The sequence below is a fragment of the Aedes albopictus genome, chromosome 3 (genome assembly GCF_035046485.1).
Source record: "Aedes albopictus strain Foshan chromosome 3, AalbF5, whole genome shotgun sequence".
Classification (NCBI taxonomy): domain Eukaryota; kingdom Metazoa; phylum Arthropoda; class Insecta; order Diptera; family Culicidae; genus Aedes; species Aedes albopictus.
In genome coordinates, this window is record NC_085138.1 from 89,059,942 (window position 1) to 89,083,069 (window position 23,128).

The 23,128-nt window shown below is 42.0% G+C and overlaps 1 protein-coding gene across 2 annotated transcripts in view; it reads left to right on the top strand.

Moving 5' to 3' along the window:
• The window catches only part of LOC134289759 (proteoglycan 4-like), a 205,216-nt gene that overhangs the window by 20,816 nt on the left and 161,272 nt on the right, over positions 1–23,128 (top strand). The window contains exon 1 of one of the 2 annotated variants that reach the window (XM_062856209.1): positions 12,510–12,882. The exons of the other annotated variant lie outside the window; for it this stretch is intronic. The gene's annotated coding sequence lies outside the window, so the exon portion shown is untranslated. Of the gene's footprint in view, positions 1–12,509; positions 12,883–23,128 lie in introns of those variants that run through there. 2 annotated transcript variants of the gene reach the window in all.

A 23,128-nucleotide genomic window follows, 5' to 3' on the forward strand; every position in this document is an offset into this window, starting at 1 on the left:
GGGGAATCCGCAGGTAGAAGTGCAGGTCGCCAAGCCAAGGCGTAGGAAGGCAGGTGCCAGGCGCGAAAAAGGTGACGCTATCGTCATCAAGACCGAACAGTCGAAATACTCGGACGTCTTGAAGGCGATGAGGTGCGACGCCAAGCTCGAGGGTCTTGGAGCCGACGTACGCAGTATCAGACGTACTCGTACGGGTGAAATGATCCTGGAGCTTAAGCGCCAGAAGGATCACAAGGGCGCCGCCTACAAGAGGCTGACAGAAGAGGTCCTTGGAGATGGAGTGGAGGTGAGGGCTCTTACGCATGAGGCGACTCTGAAGGTCAAAGACCTAGACGAGATCACCGAAGCGGAAGAGCTCGTCACGGCACTGCGGCAACAGTGCGATGTTCAGGTGGCCGCCACAGCCGTCAGGCTGCGGAAGGGGCCAGCAGGGACACAGATAGCTCTGGTTCAGCTACCTGTGGCGGATGTTAAAAAGTCCGTTAAAGTAGGGAGTATTAAGGTGGGCTGGTGTGTTTGTCACCTGACATTCCACGAGCCACCTGAGGTTTGCTTCAGGTGTCTGGAACCAGGACACAAGTCGTGGGACTGCAAAGGCCCCGACAGGCGCAAACTGTGTAGGCGATGCGGCGCTGAAGGTCATAAGGCCCAAAGCTGCACGAGTCCGCCCATCTGCATGATCTGTACCGGGAAAACCTCGAAAAACAGACATGCGATGGGTGGTCCAGGGTGCCCGGCCTTTAAGAAAGCCGCAGTGAGCAACAAATCACAGTGCAGGTAACGCAGCTGAACCTGAACCACTGTGATGCGGCTCAGCAACTGCTTTGTCAGGCGGTTTCTGAGTGGGAGACGGATATCGCCATCATTTCGGACCCATACCGAGTACCCGCCGGCAACGGCAACTGGGCCTCGGATGGGACCAGGAAAATGGCGGCGATATGGACGACGGGTAAATACCCCGTGCAGGAGTTGGTGTCTACTACCTATGAGGGCTTCGTGGTCGCCAAAGTAAACGGGGTCTTCTTCTGTAGCTGTTATGCGCCTCCGCGGTGGCCGATCGAGCGGTTCACGCAAATGCTGGACCGCTTAACGACCGTGCTAACAGGGCGAAGGCCGGTGGTAATAGCGGGTGACTTTAATGCCTGGGCTGTGGAATGGGGAAGCCGTTTCACGAACCAGCGGGGTCAGATCCTGCTAGAAACACTGGCCATCTTAGATGTCGACTTGGCTAAGGGGCCATCCATTAAGTACGTCACGGTCCTAGGGGGGAGGGGGGGTTTGAAAAAGTGTGACAAGCAATGTATTAGGTATAGGAAAAACCCGTACGAAGGGGGGAGGGGGGGGTCTAAAATTCCCAATTTTAGCGTGACGTACTTAATGGATGCTCCCTAACGTCGGTACCAAGAGTACCTATAGTCGAAACGGAGCGGAGTCAATTATTGACGTGACCTTTTGTAGTCCTGGCCTAACAAGTAGTTCGAACTGGAGAGTAGATGATGGCTACACTCACAGCGACCACCTGGCGGTTCGCTACAGTATCGACTACAACAACAGCAGACAGCGGATAGAAGAAGAGGCGGCTAGGCCAAGGCCAAGCCCTCGTAGGTGGAAGACATCATACTTCGACGAAGAGGTATTTAGGGAAGCGCTCCGCCGTGAGCGAAACGTTTAGACGGCGACGAGCTGGTAGCGGTGCTCTCACGTGCGTGTGATGCGACCATGCCTAGGAGAGTCCACCCTAGAAATGGGAGGCCACCGGCTTACTGGTGGACCGACGCGATTGCGGACCTGCGCCGCGCCTGCCTACGGGCTAGGCGGCGGATGCAGCGAGCACGATCAGAGGAAGAGCGAAACGAACGGCGGGTGGTGTTCGCCGCTGCAAAAGCCGCGCTCAAGACCGAGATAAGAGCAAGCAAAAAGGCCTGCTTTGAGGGTCTCTGTCAGAGTGCCAATACGAACCCGTGGGGTGATGCCTACAGGATCGTTATGGCCAAGACGAGAGGTGTGATGGCTCCTACAGAGCAATCTCCAGAGATGTTGGAGGGGATCATTGGAGGACTTTTTCCGCGTCATGATCCTAGTCCTTGGCCTCCTTTCGTAGGACAGCCGGGGACTGGGGCTGGCGATGAGGAAAGGGTCACCGATGTGGAACTTGCGGGGATAGCTAAGTCCCTTAGCGTAGGTAAGGCCCCAGGTCCGGACGGAGTTCCGAACCTGGCCTTAAAAGTAGCTATTGCAGAAGCTCCTGAGATGTTCAGGTCTGCTATGCAGAAATGCCTGGACGAGGGAGTTTTCCCAGAAGCTTGGAAGAGGCAGAGCCTGGTACTATTGCCAAAGGCGGGGAAACCACCCGGAGACCCGTCGGCATATAGACCAATATGCTTGATTGACACGGCGGGGAAGGTGCTCGAAAAGATCATCCTCAATAGAATGTTGAAGTTCACTGAGGGCGTAAATGGTCTCTCGAGCAACCAGTATGGCTTCCGGAAGGGGAGGTCCACCGTAGACGCTATCTTGTCGGTTACAAAAACCGCCGAGAAAGCACTCGAGCATAAGAGGAGGGGAATTCGCTTTTGCGGGGTAGTGACTCTGGATGTAAGGAATGCGTTTAATAGCGCCAGTTGGGCTGCTATTGCTGATGCGCTCTTGCGTCTGGGGATACCGGAGTACTTGTACAAGATTCTCGGAAGCTACTTCCAGAATCGCGTACTAGTATACGACACAGAGGTGGGTCGGAAGTGCTTTCACATAACCTCAGGAGTCCCGCAAGGTTCCATCCTGGGTCCGGTGTTATGGAATGTCATGTACGACGAGGTGTTGAGGTTAGAGTACCCAGTGGGAGTGGTGATTGTCGGATTTGCCGACGATATTACGCTCGAAGTCTACGGTGAAACGATCGAGGAGGTGAAGTTGACTACCGACCACTCGATCAAGGTTGTGGAGGCGTGGATGCGGTCCAGAAAACTGGAGCTGGCTCACCACAAGACAGAGGTGACGGTTGTTAACAACATGCAGTCGGCGCAGCAGACGGAGATCAGTGTAGGAGAGTGCACTATCCTGTCGAAGCGCTCTGTCAAGCACTTGGGCGTGATGATCGACGATAAGCTTACCTTCGGTAGCCACGTCGATTATGCCTGTAAAAGAGCCTCCACAGCTATTGCGGCACTGTCCCGGATGATGTCCAATAGCTCAGCGGTGTACGCCAGTAAGCGCAAGCTTCTGGCTAGTGTTGCTACGTCCATACTTAGGTATGGCGGCCCGGCGTGGGGTACCGCGCTAAGTACTGAATGCTACCGACGGAAGCTGGAAAGTACTTACAGGCTTATGTGTCTGAGGGTTGCAAGCGCGTACCGTACCGTGTCACACGACGCTCTCTGTGTCATTACTGGTATGGTGCCCATCAGCATTCTTATCAGTGAGGATATGGAGTGCTTCGAAATGCGCGGCACAAGAGGCATACGCAAGACTGTCAGGATGGCCTCTATGGTCAAATGGCAGCGCGCGTGGGACAGTTCCACCAAAGGAAGGTGGACCCATAGGTTGATACCGAGGGTAGATAGTTGGATTAATAGGCGCCATGGGGAAGTTTCATTCCACCTGACACAGGTCCTTACAGGTCATGGTTGCTTCCGACAGTATCTACACCGTTTCGGGCATGCGGATTCTCCCGAATGCCCAGTGTGCAATGGTTTAGAGGAAACGGCGGAACACGTTTTGTTCGTGTGCCCGCGTTTTCGCGCAATGCGTGACCGCATGCTTGGCACATGCGGGGAGGACACAACTCCGGACAACTTGGTCCAGAGAATGTGTAGGGATGAGATTAGCTGGAATGCCGTTTCAACGGCTATCACCCATATCGTCTGGGAGCTACAAAGGAGGTGGCGCGTGGACTCGGAGAATGGCTAGTCCAGATGCAGTACAAGAGGTGGTCCAGGGGTTCGAAGTCGGCTTCGTAGGTCATACCGGTGCCCTGCGGTCGAGATCGACCCTTACAGCGATTAAGTGGCCGCGGAGAGGAAGTCCCGGTAGCGGTGCTGTCGTGGCGTCAGTCTACTGGGTTGGATCTGAGCCCGCGGTTGGAAAGGGGTCCCCGGCAAGGGTCGGGGTAGGTGAGACCCTGCTGTCTGCAACCTACGGATGCAGCTGATAAGGCCTGAAGGGTAGTGATACCCTTGCCTTCAGCAGGTCAGATCGGGTTGCATGTGGGCATCAGTTCTTGATGCCCGCTCAGCAGTAGGGCGCGGGCGGGGTTGACCCTGCCCGCCTTCCGAGGACAAAGGGAGTGGCGAGGACCACTCGGGAAACTGGCTAAGCGCCAGCATGCTATCGTGATGGACTCTCCAGTGCGAGTCATCGATGTTCGTTGCTGCTAGGCTACGGCAGCTAACCTTGAGGGTGCGATATGCACTAGCCCCTCTCTGAAGCAATACCTTCTTGGTGGTTCCGGAGAGACGTAGGGTTTGGCGACCATAGGAATGTGTTTTAGTGGGTCGAGGAGAGAGTAGTCCTGGCTTCTACCGGCATTGTAGAAGACGGCCTCATCCCCACACTACCCTAACCTTCCTGTTAGGGTGTCTGATGAGCAGATTTATCCCCCTATGGTTTAGAAGGAAAAAAAAAAAAAAAAAAAAAAGGGCCATTGTCCCACGACAACCCCCAACTTCTGGTCACGGCCACGGAATTCACGGGGTCACGGGGTGGGCTGCATCCGCCTCTTTATCACAGGGTTGGCTTCTCGCTTTCGGCACTGATCAGATTGTCAAAAACACCGAAAACTCCTTTTAATGGGTAGTATGCAGATAGGCCAAGAAATTTCTTGGCCTATCTCAATGCGTGGGAAATTCATGCAAGGAATCGCTCAAGAAATAATAAAGCGTCGCTTTATTCCGGATCCTAGTACCGTCTTCCCCCGTTAGTTTGAACGACACCTCATGCAAACTAACGGGGTACATTTTTTTTAATTTGAGCTTCTAGTAACCCTGTGGGCATCAAAAAACAAACTGATGGTAACCCTTTTTGCTGTTTTGTTTTGATTCTGCGTTCCGTTTCACTTTGTTCCATGAGCAGAATGACGTTTGAACCATTTTTAGTTTAAACGATGTGCAGATTAGAGGGAGTCAAATTAAAAAGTGTTCAAATTAGATGAGGTCAAACCAACGGGGGTATGGTCAAGACTCTGGTAGTGTTCTCGATTTGCTAACAAGCCTCATATGTGCACCCTATACCTACTTCTTTATCCCTTCTCCTTTTCTTTGTTCCACATTCTTGGTATTACTCCCAAGCAGCACACAAGTAACAAAGAAGTATCGACAGCGCAGGGTTTTGATTGTACATGAGCTACATTCATGTAATTCTAATTCAACGACAAAATTACCTAAAAAAGACTCATGTGCACCCAAAAACCTACGCGGTCGACACTCCTTTGTGACTTGTGTGCTGCTTGGGCGTTTACTCCCCCCATGGCATGTACAATAAGGTGGTAGGTGTTGTATGTAGTGTTTTTACAATCGTCGAATCATTTGACTTGGCAGTTGGTGTTGAAGGTAGCTTATCTCTGCTCGAATCTAGATTTATAAAACTTGTACCGTCTACCCCCGTTGGTTTGAACGACACCTCATGCAAACCATCGAGGTTCATTTTTAATTTGAACATTCAGTAACCCTGTGGGCATCTAAAAGCCCACTGATGGTAACCCTTTTTACTGCTTTGTTTTGATTCTGCGTTCCGTTTCACCCCGTTCCATGAGCCGTATGACGTTTGAACAATTTTTAGTTTGAACGATGTGCAGATTAGAGGGGGTCAAATTAAAAAGTGTTCAGATTAGATGCGGTCAAACCAACGGGGGTAGACGGTATGCAAGTTGTATCTCCTCAACTACTCCGTTTGTGAGTGAAGCTATTCATTTTGAATAGTAGTTCAAGCTATGACTCTCACTCTCGTCTGTATTAGTTCTCTGACTCAGCTGTGGGTTAATGGGGTATCAGGTCAGAACGGTAATAAGTTGGAACCCTCAGTAGCACGTGCTACGCCGCAATGCCAGGCCGATCCCTACCCACCTAAGCAACACACATTTCATATAATAGTTACGGCAGCGCGTGTTTTGGATGTGTAGTTAATTTCACTTAATTCTAGCAATGTATTAGAATTACGTCAAATAACCATCTATACGACTAAAAGTAGCGCTGCCGTAACTCCAATACCACATGCATGTTGCTAGGGCAGGAACGAGCGCGTACATCCATAAATATGTTTTGTTCATCGCATTTGTACCTCAGAGGGGCCTCCACATCAGCTCTGGCCCCGGGTCCCCACAATCCTTAATCCGGGCCTGCCTATACTGGATACTGGAGAGCTCATCTACGATAACGAGGAATAAGAGATGATCTACACATTACCGACGAGGTTCCTTAGAAGTCAAGTGTATAGGCTAATACCGAACATGACTAAATGGACGTGCAGGCCCAACGTCGCACAGTGGCCGGAAGCCGGACAAAACCTCAAAAATCGACTTGATTTTTTTATATTTCTAATATTTTTCTTCCATTATAGATACTTCAACTAAGAAAACCTCAAATTTTCAAGACATTTGGTCAAAAATTGAGTCTTGTAGATTTTTTCAAAGTTGAAGTTTTCTGTGTTATTTTACTGATGTTTATGTTTTTATTTTATGAGCTTTCTTTATGAGCTCATTGTAAGACTTAGGGGGAGTTTGATAATGTGACATTATTATTGGTGTTTTTGGGCATAAAAAGCCATTACATTTCAGAGTTTGTTTGGAGTCCAATCACAAAATTATTATGTTTTTACAGCATGCAAAAATATTGACTTTTCTGAAATTTTGGAGAAAAACTTCGTATTAAAGATATCTAGTACTTGTTTAGGAAACGTCAGAAAACGATGCCGTATCCCGGATCTGACGTGTAATTTTGTGTAGTTTTTGGCTATATAGGACACTGTTTGCGCATTTTTGCGCTAAGCGCGATTTTTTTTTTCTATCAGGTTACGATGGAGCCGCATGGTTGTGGAAGAAGTCAAATTGTTTTAAGTTTATATTTTCTCTTAACATAATTCAAAATGACTTCAGAATACTAACAAATTAGTGTAATCCTCATTCTAGTAAGAGACCTTCACTAAGTCACGTGGTCATAGGGGAGGGGAGCGGAATCAGGGGTGTTAGTAATAACTTGATGGCTTTAACATTAAAATTTTTTTTTATTATTTTTTTTTTTTAATATTGTTTTAGTCTTCAACATAAAAACACAAGAAGGCGGGTGCTCCAGTTAAAAACAGTCAGCTGGAGAGGAGGGGAGTGATGACTACAGATGATTAAGTCTTTATTTACTGAGATACTATCTACATCCCGCATTGTTAAAGACCACCAAATACTACTAGCTCTTAAAAATAAAATAAAGGCAAAAGCAATTGTAAAAACCGCTTTTTAGTGAAAACCCTTATATTTTTTTTCAAAAACTTGAAGTTTTATTGTATGTTATTGATGCGTTTTCGTAGAACATCTTTCAACTGAATGACATTATATATTTTAAAAATATTTGCTGGTGCACTACTGTTCATCAATTTATTTATCAATCTCTGATGATCGTTTATCAACAACTCCTTTGCCAATTCTTAATAGATGGGGTTGTTTTGGTTGCTTTGACATTTAATATCAGAAATCAATGTGCATTACAACCCGAGCATATACGAAAAAGTTGAAACGAGATTGATGAGAAGCAGTTAAAATTTTACGCACATCACTATATGTCACTATCTGACCCCATTTTAAATCGTTTATTCACCTCCGTGTACCCACCGTAAAACGTCACGTGGTCTATGGACAGTCCCTGAGAATAGACCGTGTCTTGTCAGCCAACATTGGTGTATATTTGAATTGATCCATTAAAAGAAAACGTAGGTGATCGAATTTTTCTAATGATTTATGTACTTTTAAAGGTTTTGGACCACCCTAACGGCAAAAAATACACAACTATAGTTAATTTTAATACCAATATATGATTTATGAACTCCCAAATTAAAAGGTTAATCAAAATCTACGTTCAAAAATCACATCGTGATAGCTTATTATCGATAACTTTTTATATGCTTCCGCTAATCAGCAGATTTCAAAATTTTGGACCACCCTAATATAGTAAAATCAAAATATATGAAAAATTCCATATCAGAAATAGATTTAGAGCACTAAAATCATCATATCCTGTGAATTTTAGCCATTTCGGTTAACATTTGAGGTTTTGTCCGACCTTTGTATGGAGCCCTGCCACTGTGCGTCGAGGTGAATTTTCACCTGACACAATTTCTGTCGGGTCATTTAGATGGTATTTACACGGACACATTCTTGTCGCAGGTCTCATGTTTACAAACTCCGCCGATACCACAAAGTTTGTTCCCCTCGAATACCCAAGTTTTGTAGAGCAAAGGTTGAGTTTGAAAGAGATAGGTTCCTGACTCCAGAAAACATTGTTGAAAGGATATACGGCCTTCCGAATCGTGTCTTAATTACAGTGAAAATGATGAGCCAACCAACAGCAAGTTGAATTGAGGTTATAGTAGGCAATTCTCCGGTCAACTCCACAATACCCAGGAAACCACCTCCCTGGTGTCTTATTGCAGAATTTCTGCCAAGGATGGTGATCAAATTCATGACTATACGCTTATCCTCACACATTTATGAGTATTGTAAATCTTGTTCTGAATGGCAAAGCATCTGTTAGGATCTGCTCATAGTTTCAGCTTCTGATGCAATAACTTGCAAAACATCACGAAATACAGCTGCAATCGTGATTCAATTTCACTGTTTTTGTTCTAACCGCAATTAGTATATTCAATTGCGTGCTCGGTTGACGAAAAGTGTGATTCATCGGAATTGAATCGCACTAATTTAACCTGTTCGACTGTGTTCTGTGCAGTGATGTCGTGTGCAACGTGATAATACCTGTTGTAACTAGAGAAGAGTCACCAAAAACACTCGTCCCACAATCCCATAAAAAGGTCTCGTGTACTCCTGGAGGATTCCCAACCATCACAATTTTAGCAAGTTTTAATCGCGTCTATTCGACGCTTGGTAGGTACAATTCCATGAGTCATCCTTATTCGAATTGTTGGTGCTGGTGGTTTCTCATAGCTTCCAGAAGCCCGACCGGCCGGCAGCTGTGTTGCTTCGGTTGCTGCTGCCTAGTTCATCCGCACGTAACCACTCGCTTGTGATAGACGACGGCCGGCGCGGCATGGTACGCTACACGGTGTGTTGAAACAGGATTATTATCGCACTTTCATGAACCTAAAATATTGTTTCGTTATAAGTTAGCCTTAGCTGTATATATTAAGATTCTGGAGGTTAAAAAATCTTTCATCGGGGAAAATTAAAATAAATTCGATTTTAGTAGTTTACCCCTTTTCCCATATGATATGGTATTACGCAAATCTGATGAGCATAAACTCCGCTAGAAAAAGTCCCCTTTCTATTAATAAATTTGAAACCATTTAGAGAGAAACGAATGTAAAAGTCTTTACAACGAGTTTAAATTTGTTTGGCGTTCGTTTCATGTGTCCAGCCCACTTCAGTCTGCCGAAAGTCATAAATCGTAATAGTCTACATTCCTTTCATTTGTCTGGCACATGGATATTTGTAATGGAGGTAAACAAATACTTTCCATTAGTGCGACTCATACATTTGAGGAAGCGCCATACACCTGTGACTCGTAGCATTTGCAGCACATACTCTTTATGTGATAATTTGCCTGAAATGGTAGGCATCAGTTGCACATACTTTGAGTGCCAAACCATGTAACGATACACCTAAACAACGATCACAGGCCACGAAAGATGCTTCGATTGGGAAATCATTAAACAAATATGGTGACTTAATCACGCGTATTTTTTACATTCAGGTTAACTGTAAATTAACTTGTTTTGAGCTCATTTAGCAGAAATACTGATAGCTCTTCGAATATAGTAAGAACTTTTATGTATATTGTGCTCTGATTTTGCAGGGCTCAATTTTTTACTAACAAGTGAAAATTCATCCTATGAATACTTTTGTTTGCATGATGGACACATAGGGCCGATTTCTTCACCCTGGCTTAAGCGTTAAACCAGGTTTAACTACATGGGTATGTACCGGTACATGGTTTACCGGTTAAGTCGAGGTGAAGAAATCAGCCCTAAGAGAATAGCTTTTGATTACTTTTTCGGCACACGCCTTTGATACACGTACTTCAAGGTAAGCATATGTAATCACTTTTTATTGTGAAATCAATCAATGTTTGATTGAAATAGTTTCGGATTTGATGATGATGAACCTGGGCATGTTAGCGGAATACATGTACGTAAACAGAATATCGAATTAAGTACGAGGCATTGAGGATGACCTAACAGTTGAGGTCGAAATGCGTATCTATTAGAGATGGTCGGGTTTCAGATTTTACAGACCCGAACCTGACCCGTACCCGAACAATTTTCAATTTCAAAACCCGAACCCGACCCGAACCCGAGAAGTTTTTGTTCTGTCAAACCCGTACCCGACCCGAACCCGAAAAATTTTCGTCGATCAAACCCGAACCCGACCCGAACCCGAGAAAATATTTGTCAATAAACCCGAACCAAACCCGAGTTAAGAAAAAATAGTTAAATGTATCGGACATATCAAATAAAGCATTTTTGAAAATATTGATTTATCTACACTGGTATTAAACCCGACTTGAACCTGACGTTATTCAAACCCGACCAGACCCGTACCCGAGAATTTTGAAATTGTTCAAACCCGGACCCGACCCGAACCCGAATTTTCTAAAAATTCCAAGCCCGAACCCGACCCGTACCCGACGGGTTCGGGTTCGTGTCGGGTTTCGGGTTTGGAAACCCGAAACCCGACCATCTCTAGTATCTATCAAAGAATGCAAAATCATAGGGAATGCCATAAAATATATTTTAAAAAACAACAACAGTGATGTGTAGATTGACGCAATTTGAGGTTTCAATACATTTTTTTAAGAATTTTTATTAGTTATTTTATGCTTCATTTCGGAATCATTGGATATAATTGCTAAATAGTTATGACACATAGAATATGGTTAGAAGGTATCGAGTGTACGGGTGACTTTTTAATTCGTTTTTATCACGCTCTGCAAGGACAAGAGACATTTCTTCCCATACTGAATCTGTTGTCAAACTCACTTTGCAAAAATAAAGGGATTTTACTTGGGAAAAGGAAACTTCATTTTATGCAGTCATAACATTGAAACCATTAAAATGCATGAAGTTTTATCATGACCAAAGTGTCTTATAAAATAAAACTACAGATAACCTAGACGAACATAAAAAAAACGAGACTACCATTATTGCAATTCATCAGATTACTTGCAAAATTGATATGTTTCCAATATATGCTAGGCTTATACTATAAGATGTCATTCACATTGACATATATTAGGCATGCGTTGCATTCGGTAAATTCTTAATTAAAACTTGTGATGTTTTGAAAAAAGGTTTCAATACAATATGTATAATTATCGTTGACCAAATGATTGTTTGATTAAACAAATGTTATGACATTCAAATTGCTTATCATGACTAGATAATATCACGTTAACCCGCTGTTTCTTCTTACCCCGCCCATTTTAACTTGCTCCGGTGTGACTTATTTTAAACCAAATGTTGAATAATCATTTTTGAATGCATAAACATAATATGACAACGCAAATCTTAATTTTAAGATTATGTATGGACAAAAGTCCTCAACAAATCAGAAGCAGAACTTTAACAAATGAGTCATGCACGCTCAGTATAGTCGACTCATACTTTTTGGCAAATATCCATGTGGATGTGGTTTGACATGCAAAGTATGTGCAACTGATGCCTACCATTTCAGGCAAATTATCACATAAAGAGTATGTGCTGCAAATGCTACGAGTCACAGGTGTATGGCGCTTCCTCAAATGTATGAGTCGCACTAATGGGAAGTATTTGTTTACCTCCATTACAAATATCCATGTGCCAGACAAATGAAAGGAATGTAGACTATTACGATTTATGACTTTCGGCATACTGAAGTGGGCTGGACACATGAAACGAACGCCAAACAAATTTAAACTCGTTGTAAAGACTTTTACATTCGTTTCTCTCTAAATGGTTTCAAATTTATTAATAGAAAGGGGACTTTTTCTAGCGGAGTTTATGCTCATCAGATTTGCGTAATACCATATCATATGGGAAAAGGGGTAAACTACTAAAATCGAATTTATTTTAATTTTCCCCGATGAAAGATTTTTTAACCTTCAGAATCTTAATATATACAGCTAAGGCTAACTTATAACGAAAAAATATTTTAGGTTCATGAAAGTGCGATAATAATCCTGTTTCAACACACCGTGCGCTATTCGCCCTCACAGTCGTCGTCGTCGTCGTCGTCGTCGTTTGCGTCCATCGATAATAACATTTTTGTGTGTGGTTGATGAGTTGTGAGCGAGCAAACTTTGAGCATCCTCATCATCAGTCAGTAGCCAGACGGACGCAGATCGGATGTGTGTGCGCCGTGCGGAGAACAATTTCAGTTGATCGCGAACCGTGAACTTGAACGAACCACCAACCGCGTGCGTGCCCGCCGCCGACCGGTCGCCGTCAGTCATCGACGTTTCGCGATTTCCCTCTCCTCTCAACGCGAAATCATATTGCGCGCGAATCTCGCTATCTGCGTCGCGACCGGCTTGAGTGTGGAACAGTGCCAGTGCAGAGTGGGGTGAGCAAAAAAACAACAAAAGTGCTAATTTGATTTCGTCAAGTGTCACAACAAATTCTACGAGTAGGTAACTCACACAGAGTTCGCTGAAGCCACCGCCAGAAGTTCTGGTCCAGAACACACAAGAGAAGGTGAGTTGCCGTTTGTGGAGAAAAGTTTTGCCTTAACTTCGTCGGCAGATTCAGACAACTAGCTAGGAAGCAAAATCGAATCGAAATAACTTTTCTTCCAAGAGGCAAAAACTACTAGCCCCGAAGAAGTCGAACGCTTTTGTAGAACTTGAGGCCATCTACATCTAGCTACGAAGTTCTTGGTAACGATGCGATGGGCAGAGTGTCACTTCTTCGCGCCGCACACTCGGTCGTCGGTGGCAGTCGGAAAAGTTTTCGGCTGATTTGGTTCAATGCTGGTTGGCTGCACTATGGGGCAAATTTTGAAACTTCGCGACGAAATGAGGAAGTTGCGTAGGAAATTCGTTTAGGAATTTCACCAGAAGTTTTGCTACTGATTCACTAAAACTTCCATTAGGAAATCCAGTCTGAAATACTACAGGTGTTCCAGCTGGGATTCGTATTTTTGAACGAGAATAATTCAGAAATTACGTAGGAAATTCCTTTAGGAGTTGCATCACGAATTTCTTTTTGAATTCGATCAAAAATTGCTCCAGGAGTTCCACAGTAAATTTCTCTACTTCTCAAGTAGTTTCTCTGGTTTCCCAGTTTCCCCTGGGGAATTTCACTGGTAGTTTTTCTAAAAGTTCCACTGAGAATTCCTTCAGAAATTCCATTTGAATTACCTTTAGTGAATCCTTAGAGTATTCCTCTAGGAGCTCCTTCGGGAATATTTCTGGAAGATCCTATAGGAATTCTTGCAGGAGTCTCACTGAAAATATATTCAGTTATTTCATTTGAAATTCCATTGGAAATTTAGTGGTGAAATATTCTAGAAGTTCTGCTGGGGATTCCAATGTATAATCTTCATGAAGTCAGAATTTACGTAGCCATTCTCTAGATTTCCACTGAGAATTCCTCAAAGAGTTTTACTGGGAACTCTTCTAGAAGCTCCACTGGAATTTCTCTACGAGTTTCACGCGGAATTTCTCTAGGAATTTCTCTGGGAATACTTCTAAGAATTTCTCCAGGAAGTTGTGCAAGAGTTTCACGGATAAACAATTCAAGAGTTTCACTGAATATTCAATTGCGTACTCCTGAGTTCCGCCTTGGATCCTAATGGTCAAAGCCTAGTTTCGTGTTCAAAAGGAATTACTCAAGAAAGTTCTTGATCGTTTCCTGGCAGAAACTTTCTACAGTGACTGCCATTTGAATTGTCATTTTTGCGTAACTACGTACCTGGACCAAGAAAAATGGTTTCTAGAGCGATTCAGGCAAGGAATTTCCCATGCATGATGATAAGCCAAATATTTCTTTCTGAACTGCAAACAGCACTTAATATTGAAGAATTCAGAAGTTACGTAGGGAATATATTAAGGAGCTTCCGCTGGGGAATTCCTCTAGGAGTTTCACTGAAAATTTTTTCAGGAATTTCACTGAAAGTTCCAAAGGAATTTCAGGATCTCAGTAGCGGGTTCTGATGTACATATAATCTTCAAGAACTCAGAAGTAACGTAGGAAATCCCTTGAGAAATTCCAGTAGAAATTCTTCTAGAGATTCCGTAGGGAGTTTCTCTACATTTTCATTAAGAATTCCTTTACGATTTTAATAGGCAACTTCTCTGTGAGTTCCACGCTAGGAGTTTCATTGGGATTTTCCCTGGGAGTTTCTCCGGGAATACTTCTAGGAGTTCCTCCTGGAATTCCTGCAGGAGTTGCACTGAGAATTTATTAAGAAGTCTTTCTGAAAATTTTATGAGGAATTTCAGGACTTTGGACTTCTAATGCTTAATCATGCAGAAATTAGAAGTCCCTTAAGATGTTGATTCAGAAATTTTTCTTGGAATTCCATTAAAATTTTCTCTAGGAGTTCCTCCGAGAATTCCTGATAAAGTTTCTCCGGGAATTCCTGGAGTTTCCTCTAAAGAGTTCCATCCTTTCAGGAGTTCTACTGGGAATTTCTCTAGAGTTCCACTGAGACTTCCTCCAGGAATTCAATATTTCTTTTCAAATTCCACGGAAAGTTTTTCTGTAAGCTCCTTCGGTAATACTTTTAGGAGTTCCTCCGAGCATTCCTGCACGAGTTATACTGGGAAATCTTCGAGAAATTCCAGTGAAAATTGTGTTTTCAAATATAAGAAAAATCTTCTATTTTTGTATACTAAAGATTACCTTTTCTATTAGTCACTGCGTTTTTTTTCAGATTTTTGTACATTTTTTTTTCAACACCTTAAATGAATTTCAAAGAGTCTTTGATCTCTCCTTTCGACAGCTGTCCAACTCTCAAGCAATACAAATCTCTCCAAAGCAAACTATGAATCGATTTTTGAATTTGTTCCCTTGGATAAACCATTTTGTAAATTTGGGTCGGTCCAGTTCTTCATGCAGATAAAGGATCTGCAGTTGTCTTGATACCCTTTAAATCCCCAGTTCTTCCGAAATTTGCATCGGGAACTCTTTCAGATGATCCTGAATGGATTCTTTTAGAAGTTTCGTTGGGAACTTGTGTATAAATTCTTCTGTGATCTCTTACAGAAGCTCCTCCGGAAATGCGTCTAAAACTTCTTTCGGAAATTCGTCTAAAGATACCTTCGGGAATTACTTCGAATGTTACTCCAAGAATTCTCCGAAAGTTCTACCATGTGGTTTCTTACAAGTTTTCCAAGGAATTCTTTCAGGAATTGCGAAGGAAGTTTTCATAAGTTTTTTTTTTTCAAAAATACTTCCAGATTCGCCCTTGTGAGCTATTCCAAAAATTCTTCCTAAGCTTCTTCCTGGTGTTCTCTCAAAGATTCATCGGGAAGTTTCTACAGGAAATCTTCCAAAAGCTTCTCTGCAAATTCTCGCGGAAGATTCTCCGGGAATTGTTCTGGAAGTACCTTCATCCGAACCTTTTGTGTAGGGACTCTCCCAGCAGTTCCTCAAGAATATCTTCAAAAGTCCAATTAGATTTTTTTAATAAAATCTGGACATCCTCCCAGAAATTTTTTTCTCTAAAAATTCATCAAGAGATTTCCAGAAAATTCTTCCGCTAATGCTTTTGAAAGTTTCTACGGAAATGCTTGCACGAGGTTCTAATGAAAATCTTTTGAATGTTCCCACAAGAATTCAGCCGAAAAGTCCCTTCGGAAATTTCATCTGGAAACTTGTCTCGATTTGCTCTTCAAAATTTTCTTCTGAGATTTCTTCGGAAGTTGCTGCAGGATTGTTTCCAGAGGGTACAGGAATTTCTTCAAAAAACTGTATCGAAATTATCTCAGAAATTCATTCAAGAATTTATCAAGAAATTATGCGGATAATCCTTTTGAAAGTTCTTCCGGGAACTCTTGCACAGGATGCTCTTATTTTTTTAAGGTGTCCACAAGAATTCCCTTAGAAGTTCCTTCGAGAATTCTCTCGGAAGTTCCTCCGGCATATCTGCTGGAAGTTTCTCTGGAAATTTCATCTGGAAACTCCTCCCCACTTGTTTTTCAAAAAAAAAAATCCTCTGAGAGTTCCTGTAGGAATTCTTTCAAACGTTTTCTATATCAGAATTGATCTAGTTCATTCGAAAATACTTTCAGAAGTTCCAGCAAGAATCCTCCGGGAATTTCATCGAAGCTTTGGTTTCGGTAATTCTTGCAGGATTTTGTCCAGCACGTGTTCCGAGAAATCTTGCGCAAGCTTCTCGAAAATTCATCAGAAAAAACTACCTAGGACTCCTCCAGAAGTTCCTTCAGTATTTTCTGTCGGAATTATTCTAAAAGATCTGTCTGGGATGTGTTCTGAAGTTTCCACTTCTGGGAAATCTCTCTAGAACATTTATTTACGAAGATTCTGGAGAAAACCAACGTTCTTAAAATCCGGCAGAAATTCCTGGATGCATTACAATAATCAATAAAACGCTAAAATATCTCTAACAATAAATTATTATATTTAGGAGGAATACCCTAAGGAACTTCCAGAATAAAATCAGATACAAGGAGCTCCTCAATCAAGAATTTTGAGGAAAAAATAAAAAAAAGTTATATAAATCACTGAAAAATAAATAATAATATTCCTACATTGCACTGCGTTGTGGATAAATTGCAAAAGTATATCGAAGAATTCCAACAAAAAAATGCGGAAAACTCCCAAAAAGCATCACGTAAGCTTACTCCGGGTTGCACATGAAAATACTTCAAATTTTTTGATGGTGCACAGAACAGTACTAAATTTTGGAAGAACAGTACATATGACCAAAAGAATAATATAGAAAATTCTGGAGACAATTCATTAAAACTTCTTGAAAGGATGCATTTTCAACGAATATTTATAAGTATTTATGTGAAGGCTTCTGAATTAATTCTTGATGAACCTTCAGAGGGAACCCTTGAATAGGTTTGTTCCCGAAATTAGGCCGGAACAAATCTCATTTTCTTCTTTTGTCACTTTACTCGTTGACTCGTTAAGGGGGGGATGATAAATAATAAGTGCATTTGATGCAAAATTACCCAAACAAATAGGCAAAATCGTCAAACTCATCGGATTTGTTTAGAAATTTTCTCGACGACTCTAATTTCATTTTAAAAAGTTTAAATTTCTTGAATAATTTATTTGTGTCCCCCCTCAAAATGTCGAATTTCGACCAAAATTTTCCGAGGGGGCGGTGACATTAGAGAAAATCGAAATTTGTGTCAGCCTTATTTCTGATAAATACATACTTTATGTAGGTACTCCAACAAACAACTCAAAATGTAACTTTCACATTGCGTCGCACCAAACGCAGACCGTAGAATTTTGTGGCTGGATTCCTATGACTCGCCCCGACTGCAATTTTGGGAAACTAATGTTAGGGAATTTACGAACCACGAAAGTTATTTCCAAAGGAAATCCTGAAGGAATTCCCGGCAGAATTTATGGAAGCATAACAAAGAAACCTCTGAAAGGATTCTGGAAAGAAATCAGAGAAAAAAAATCCCGAAGAAAATTCATAGGGATATGCTGGATAATATCTCAGGGAATTTTTGAAAAAAATGCATGAGGACCTATTTACCCTCCTAGGATGTTAAGCTAGGCACACCACGATGTTCAGTGAGACTGTTTGGGTCATTCTCCAATATCCTACTAGGGTTAAAGGAATTCGTGCAGGAAATCACGAAGGAATTCTCAAAAGAACTACTGGAGGAGCTGTCAAAGAAATTTCCGAAGAAACTACAGAACAAAAAATCTAAGAAATTTTATAAGAAACTCTTGGCGGCTTTACTGGAGGAACTCTCGAAGAAATTCTCGTTGAATATTCTGATGAAATGTCCTCATAAATTCTTGAAAACTTCTATAGAAACGCCAAAAGTAAGTCCTGAAGGGTCGCCTGCAAGAATATTCGAATATCTGGAGTAAATTTTAAAGGAATTTCCAGGAGAAATACTGAACAAATACTCAGCAAATACAAAAACACCTATAAAATAACAAATACTCAGCAGAGAAACTTCAAAAAGGATTTCTGATAGGAACTTTTCGAGTAAATTCTGAAGAAACATCTCAAGCAATTCATGGTTTACCCTTGGAGAAATTAACAGAGGAAATACACACTCCAGAATAAATTCTTGATGAAAATTTGAAGAAATAGGTATTTAAAACGCCTTTTTCCTGAAATGAAATTTTTGGAGGAGTTCCCAAAGAGTCACAAAAAGAATTCCAAAAAGGATGTAGTTTCTAGTTGATTCTCAAAGACTGATGAAATACCAGAATACTAGATGAACACCAGTGGGATTTTTTCAATTTTAAAGTTTTCTTCGATCTCATAAATTGCTCGTAGAAACTATAAAGCAATCTACCTGACATTCTGCAGTTACCATAGACTCTATTGCAAACAGTTTCGCTGAAATTGCATAACTACCACCAAAAATTCAACTAGGATTTTACCAGTCATTCTCAGAGAATGCCCTAGAAATTGTTTCCAAAGTTCTTTATCTTTCACGAGTAATCTTTCCAAATATACCACCAAACCCCAATAACTTTTTTTTTCTATTATCGCTCTATCAGTTAGCAAACAAGTTTGCCAATAATCTTTAAGGAAAGACTGCTGAAATCTTACCGGTATCTTTTTCAGAAATAGTACAGAGGATCGTACAACAACTGCACTGCCCATATTCGCATAGTCGATGTAAGCGCCACTGCACTTTTTAACATACTTTTGGAATTTTAACAATGAATAAATATAAAGTTCAAGCTTTTTTCCGCGTTGACATCTAACTAAGGGTTAGATTTGATGATCTTTTGAATAAAACTGGTCACAAATATGCACACGCGTCAGATATTACCTTTTGTACGGTGGCATTGCCAATGGTGGTTACATCGACTATGCGAATATGGGCAGTGCAAAAGTGCTGTCTCTTGGAATTTCGATCTTCTACGAATATCCTCTTTGTTTTATTTTTCACTAATAACTGAATACATTCTACTATTTGATCCAGCTTGAGTTCCGCGAATCTTCTCTAAAGATGTCGAAGTTTTAATTTGATATTCGTCAATTTTTTTTTCATACGGACAAACAAATCAAACAATACTAGATTTAGCTAAATAAGGGATTGAACATATTCATTATCTTAAGTTTTTCTAAGAATATTACATTTAATTTTCACTCTAAATTGCTATATTTTAGAATCGGCAAATTTTTCATAAAGCTAATAAGAAAAACTCGGGAATTGTATTAGCCGTTCTGAGTAGCTACCCTGCTCGTAGCTTGGAGGAATAAAAGCGCCCGTCCAGTCAATTGGGAGTCGTGTGTTCGACTCCCACCGGAGCACGGGGATTTTTATTGCAATTTGAAGCTCAATTTGTTCATTAGACACGTGCTTTTGTTATGTGGTCTTAGCACTTCAACATTGTATAAAATTTGTTATCGGCGTACTAGAAAGATAAATCTTCAGCATAAAATGAAAAAGACTCGTCACCTTATGGTTTTGACAAATGCTATGTTGAACTTGGTGTGTCATGCAGTGAGTCTAAGTCGCCAAAGTAAGAAAAAAATAGCAGGTTTCGCACGTCTAAAGTTTGATTTCCAATCACACCGATAACATGATAAACTTGTGTCAATTTCTTGATTTTGCTTTGGCTGACCAAGCCATGTGGGAAATTACACTGTTGAAAATGCTTTGACATCCATGTGCACAACAGAACATGTGCTCGATGAACAAATTGAGATTTGAAATTATGAAAAGAAATCCACGTACTCCGGTGAGACTCGAACTCACGACTCCCAATTCGCTAGACGGGCGCTTCTATTCCTTCAAGCTACGGAGTCACTCGACTATCTCCGTCGCCAGCAGGCCTAGAACTGAACTCGATTCCACAATCGCACATGGTTATCTTCTTTTCACAATCCAAACCCCCTTCGGATGGGATTAGATGAACATCTAACACATTGTCTGTTGTGCACATGTATGTCAAAGCATTTTCAACAGTGTAATTTCCCACATGGCTTGGTCAGCCAAAGCAAAATCAAGAAATTGACATTTGTAAGGTGCTACGGTCACCCTTACCGTATTCGGTCGGCCGAGGACCGACCCGTCGAGAGTCCGACTGCACACTAATTGCCATACCAATAAGTGATTGGAAGGCAGTGCCCGAAGCTCTCGACAATTAAAAATAACTTCCTCTCCCGCTTTGACATACATGTGCACAACAGACAATGTGTTAGATGTTCATCTAATCCCATCCGAAGGGGGTTTGGATTGTGAAAAGAAGATAACCATGTGCGATTGTGGAATCGAGTTCAGTTCTAGGCCTGCTGGCGACGGAGATAGTCGAGTGACTCCGTAGCTTGAAGGAATAGAAGCGCCCGTCTAGCGAATTGGGAGTCGTGAGTTCGAGTCTCACCGGAGTACGTGGATTTCTTTTCATAATTTCAAATCTCAATTTGTTCATCGAGCACATGTTCTGTTGTGCACATGGATGTCAAAGCATTTTCAACATGATAAACTTGTTGACATTTATTTCACGCCATTCAAACATCTAACCCACAGTGTAACCCTTCCGCCTCTCACTCAACCACGCGCTCACTCTTCGGTCTCTCCGGATCTCTCGTTTTGCTTAGCTTGTGCAAATTTTCCGCTGTGTCAGTATACTTTTCAATAAAGCGAGCGAATTTGTTTGACATTGTATTTTACAATGTCTGGCTGGCGCTTCGGTTTGCCACCGCCGCCGGCTGCTGCTACCGAAAAAATGTGAGATATTTTTTTCGGGTTGTCTTTTCGCGGCGAGCACGCGCTAAGTTAGTGGCGAGAAACATCGAAAGCGACCGACACCACACCAAGCGGGCGGCTACCGGGTAAATACAGCTCGCCGGGACTTTTATTCGGAACTTGTTCTTTTTGGTGCTATCTGATATCTTCCCTCCTCGACTTCGAGAGAAGAGAAGGGTGATAAAAGAGTGTGCAATGTTAGATTTTGCTGGTTCGTGCCATTTGCCACACTTTGTGAATCACAGTTCAGCGGGATGGGGTTTAACTTTCAATTTCGCTAATCCGCGGCAGCGCGGCGGTCTGAATGAAGAGCTCGCGCTTATCAACACTAAAGTCAACTTCACACGAACAACCCCATGATTAGAGCAACACCACATCAGAGAAGGTGTTGTTTGCTTACGTTGAATCGAGTCCAATTTAATGTAGAGGAAGGTGGGACGATATGAGTGAATCCGGTAATTTATTTGGTGAGATCGTTCCATGGTTCCATGCAGATCATTTAATTCATCATATATTTCTTCACATAAACAAGATCTACTTTTCGTAACAGTCATGGAATATGCAAAAGGTGTACACTGTCTCTAGTAACGGATGGCATAATAACATTCCTTCCTTTACTTTCCTTTGCTCGATACCCGTAACGATGTGGCTGTCACAGATTTTTTAAAGCTTGGAACCTATTAAGATGTTCATCGAGAATAGCAGGCATTTGGAAATCACGGAATAGCAACTACTTACTAAAACAGTAAGTTATGCTCACATTCATCCTTCCGTTGTATGTACCGCCTTAGTCAGCTAAGTTCCAATAACGAACGGTAGACCCATTATATCTCGTATATCCCTAGTAAAGGGCAGCTGAGTGCTACATGGGTTCGCTCGGTACGTGTAATCATACCGAAACCAGTGAGAACTGAATGTTTACACACTGCCAAACAGGACTCTTCTTACAAACGCCAATATTCCCCCTCGCAAGAAGAAGAAAACTATTTACTGCGGTATCATCAGAATGAAAACAGCTTGTTTTTTCTTCTTCCCTTTTGTTGCTGTTGGTAAGAAACCGATATACTGAACAACCATCATCAAGCCAACAGCTCACGTGTTACGCCGCACGGTGGATGCCATGCATAACATACGAGCCATAAGCAATTACGTAAATTTATCGCGTCCGACAGGGGAGCAGACAGGATTTTTATGGTTCTAGGGTATCGCGCTACTTGGGCGGTGGTTTTCTTCGTCTGTTATTTTCGTCTGTTTTCCACTGTAACTCGGTCAATTTTGAACCGATTGACTTGAAATTTTGTACACGGGTAGATACTATACCTATCTCACCGCATTCCAAGAATTGTGTCAATTGGTTCAAGATTGACTGAGTTAAAGTGGAAAACAGACGAATATAGAAGCCACCGCCCAAGTAGCGCGATTCTACCTACTTTGCAGTAAGGAGCGAATGGTGAAGATAAAGACTACAATTATGTTATGTATTGATCACTTTGTGTTCGTACTCTGTGGGTTTCCTTAGGAAGCATTTAGAGAAACATAATTTTGTAACCAATTTCATAGAGATTTCATAACGAATATTACAACCACGACTTTTCTACAAGGGAATGTCCATAACTCATGTCACGCAAAAATCAACCATTTTCATTAAAACATTGTTTATGCACAATATTCGTTCTGAATTGCTCTTCCTCTTTTTATGTAGTTTTATGCCCTGCATAAAAGGTGCATACATTAAAAGTTCATAAAAATAACCTGCACAAAAAGAGGTTTTAGTGTACTACTTTGCACAGTTGTTAGTTTAACCACAGTCAAACAGACGTAACGCTTCGAACATTTTTCGATTCAAATCATATTCACGGAAGCATGTTCACCCAATGCTAAAAGGACTGAGTTCGGCCAGCCTTCAACTAGGTGGCGGTAGTGAGCAAATGTCGAACTCGAGCAAAAACGATTCGTTCAAGGCCTACTGTGATTGAAATCGGACTATTTTCTGTCAATCTCCCAACACGCATGAATCAGATCCAACAGATTTTCGGCTTTTGAAGAACTTGCACGAAAGGAAT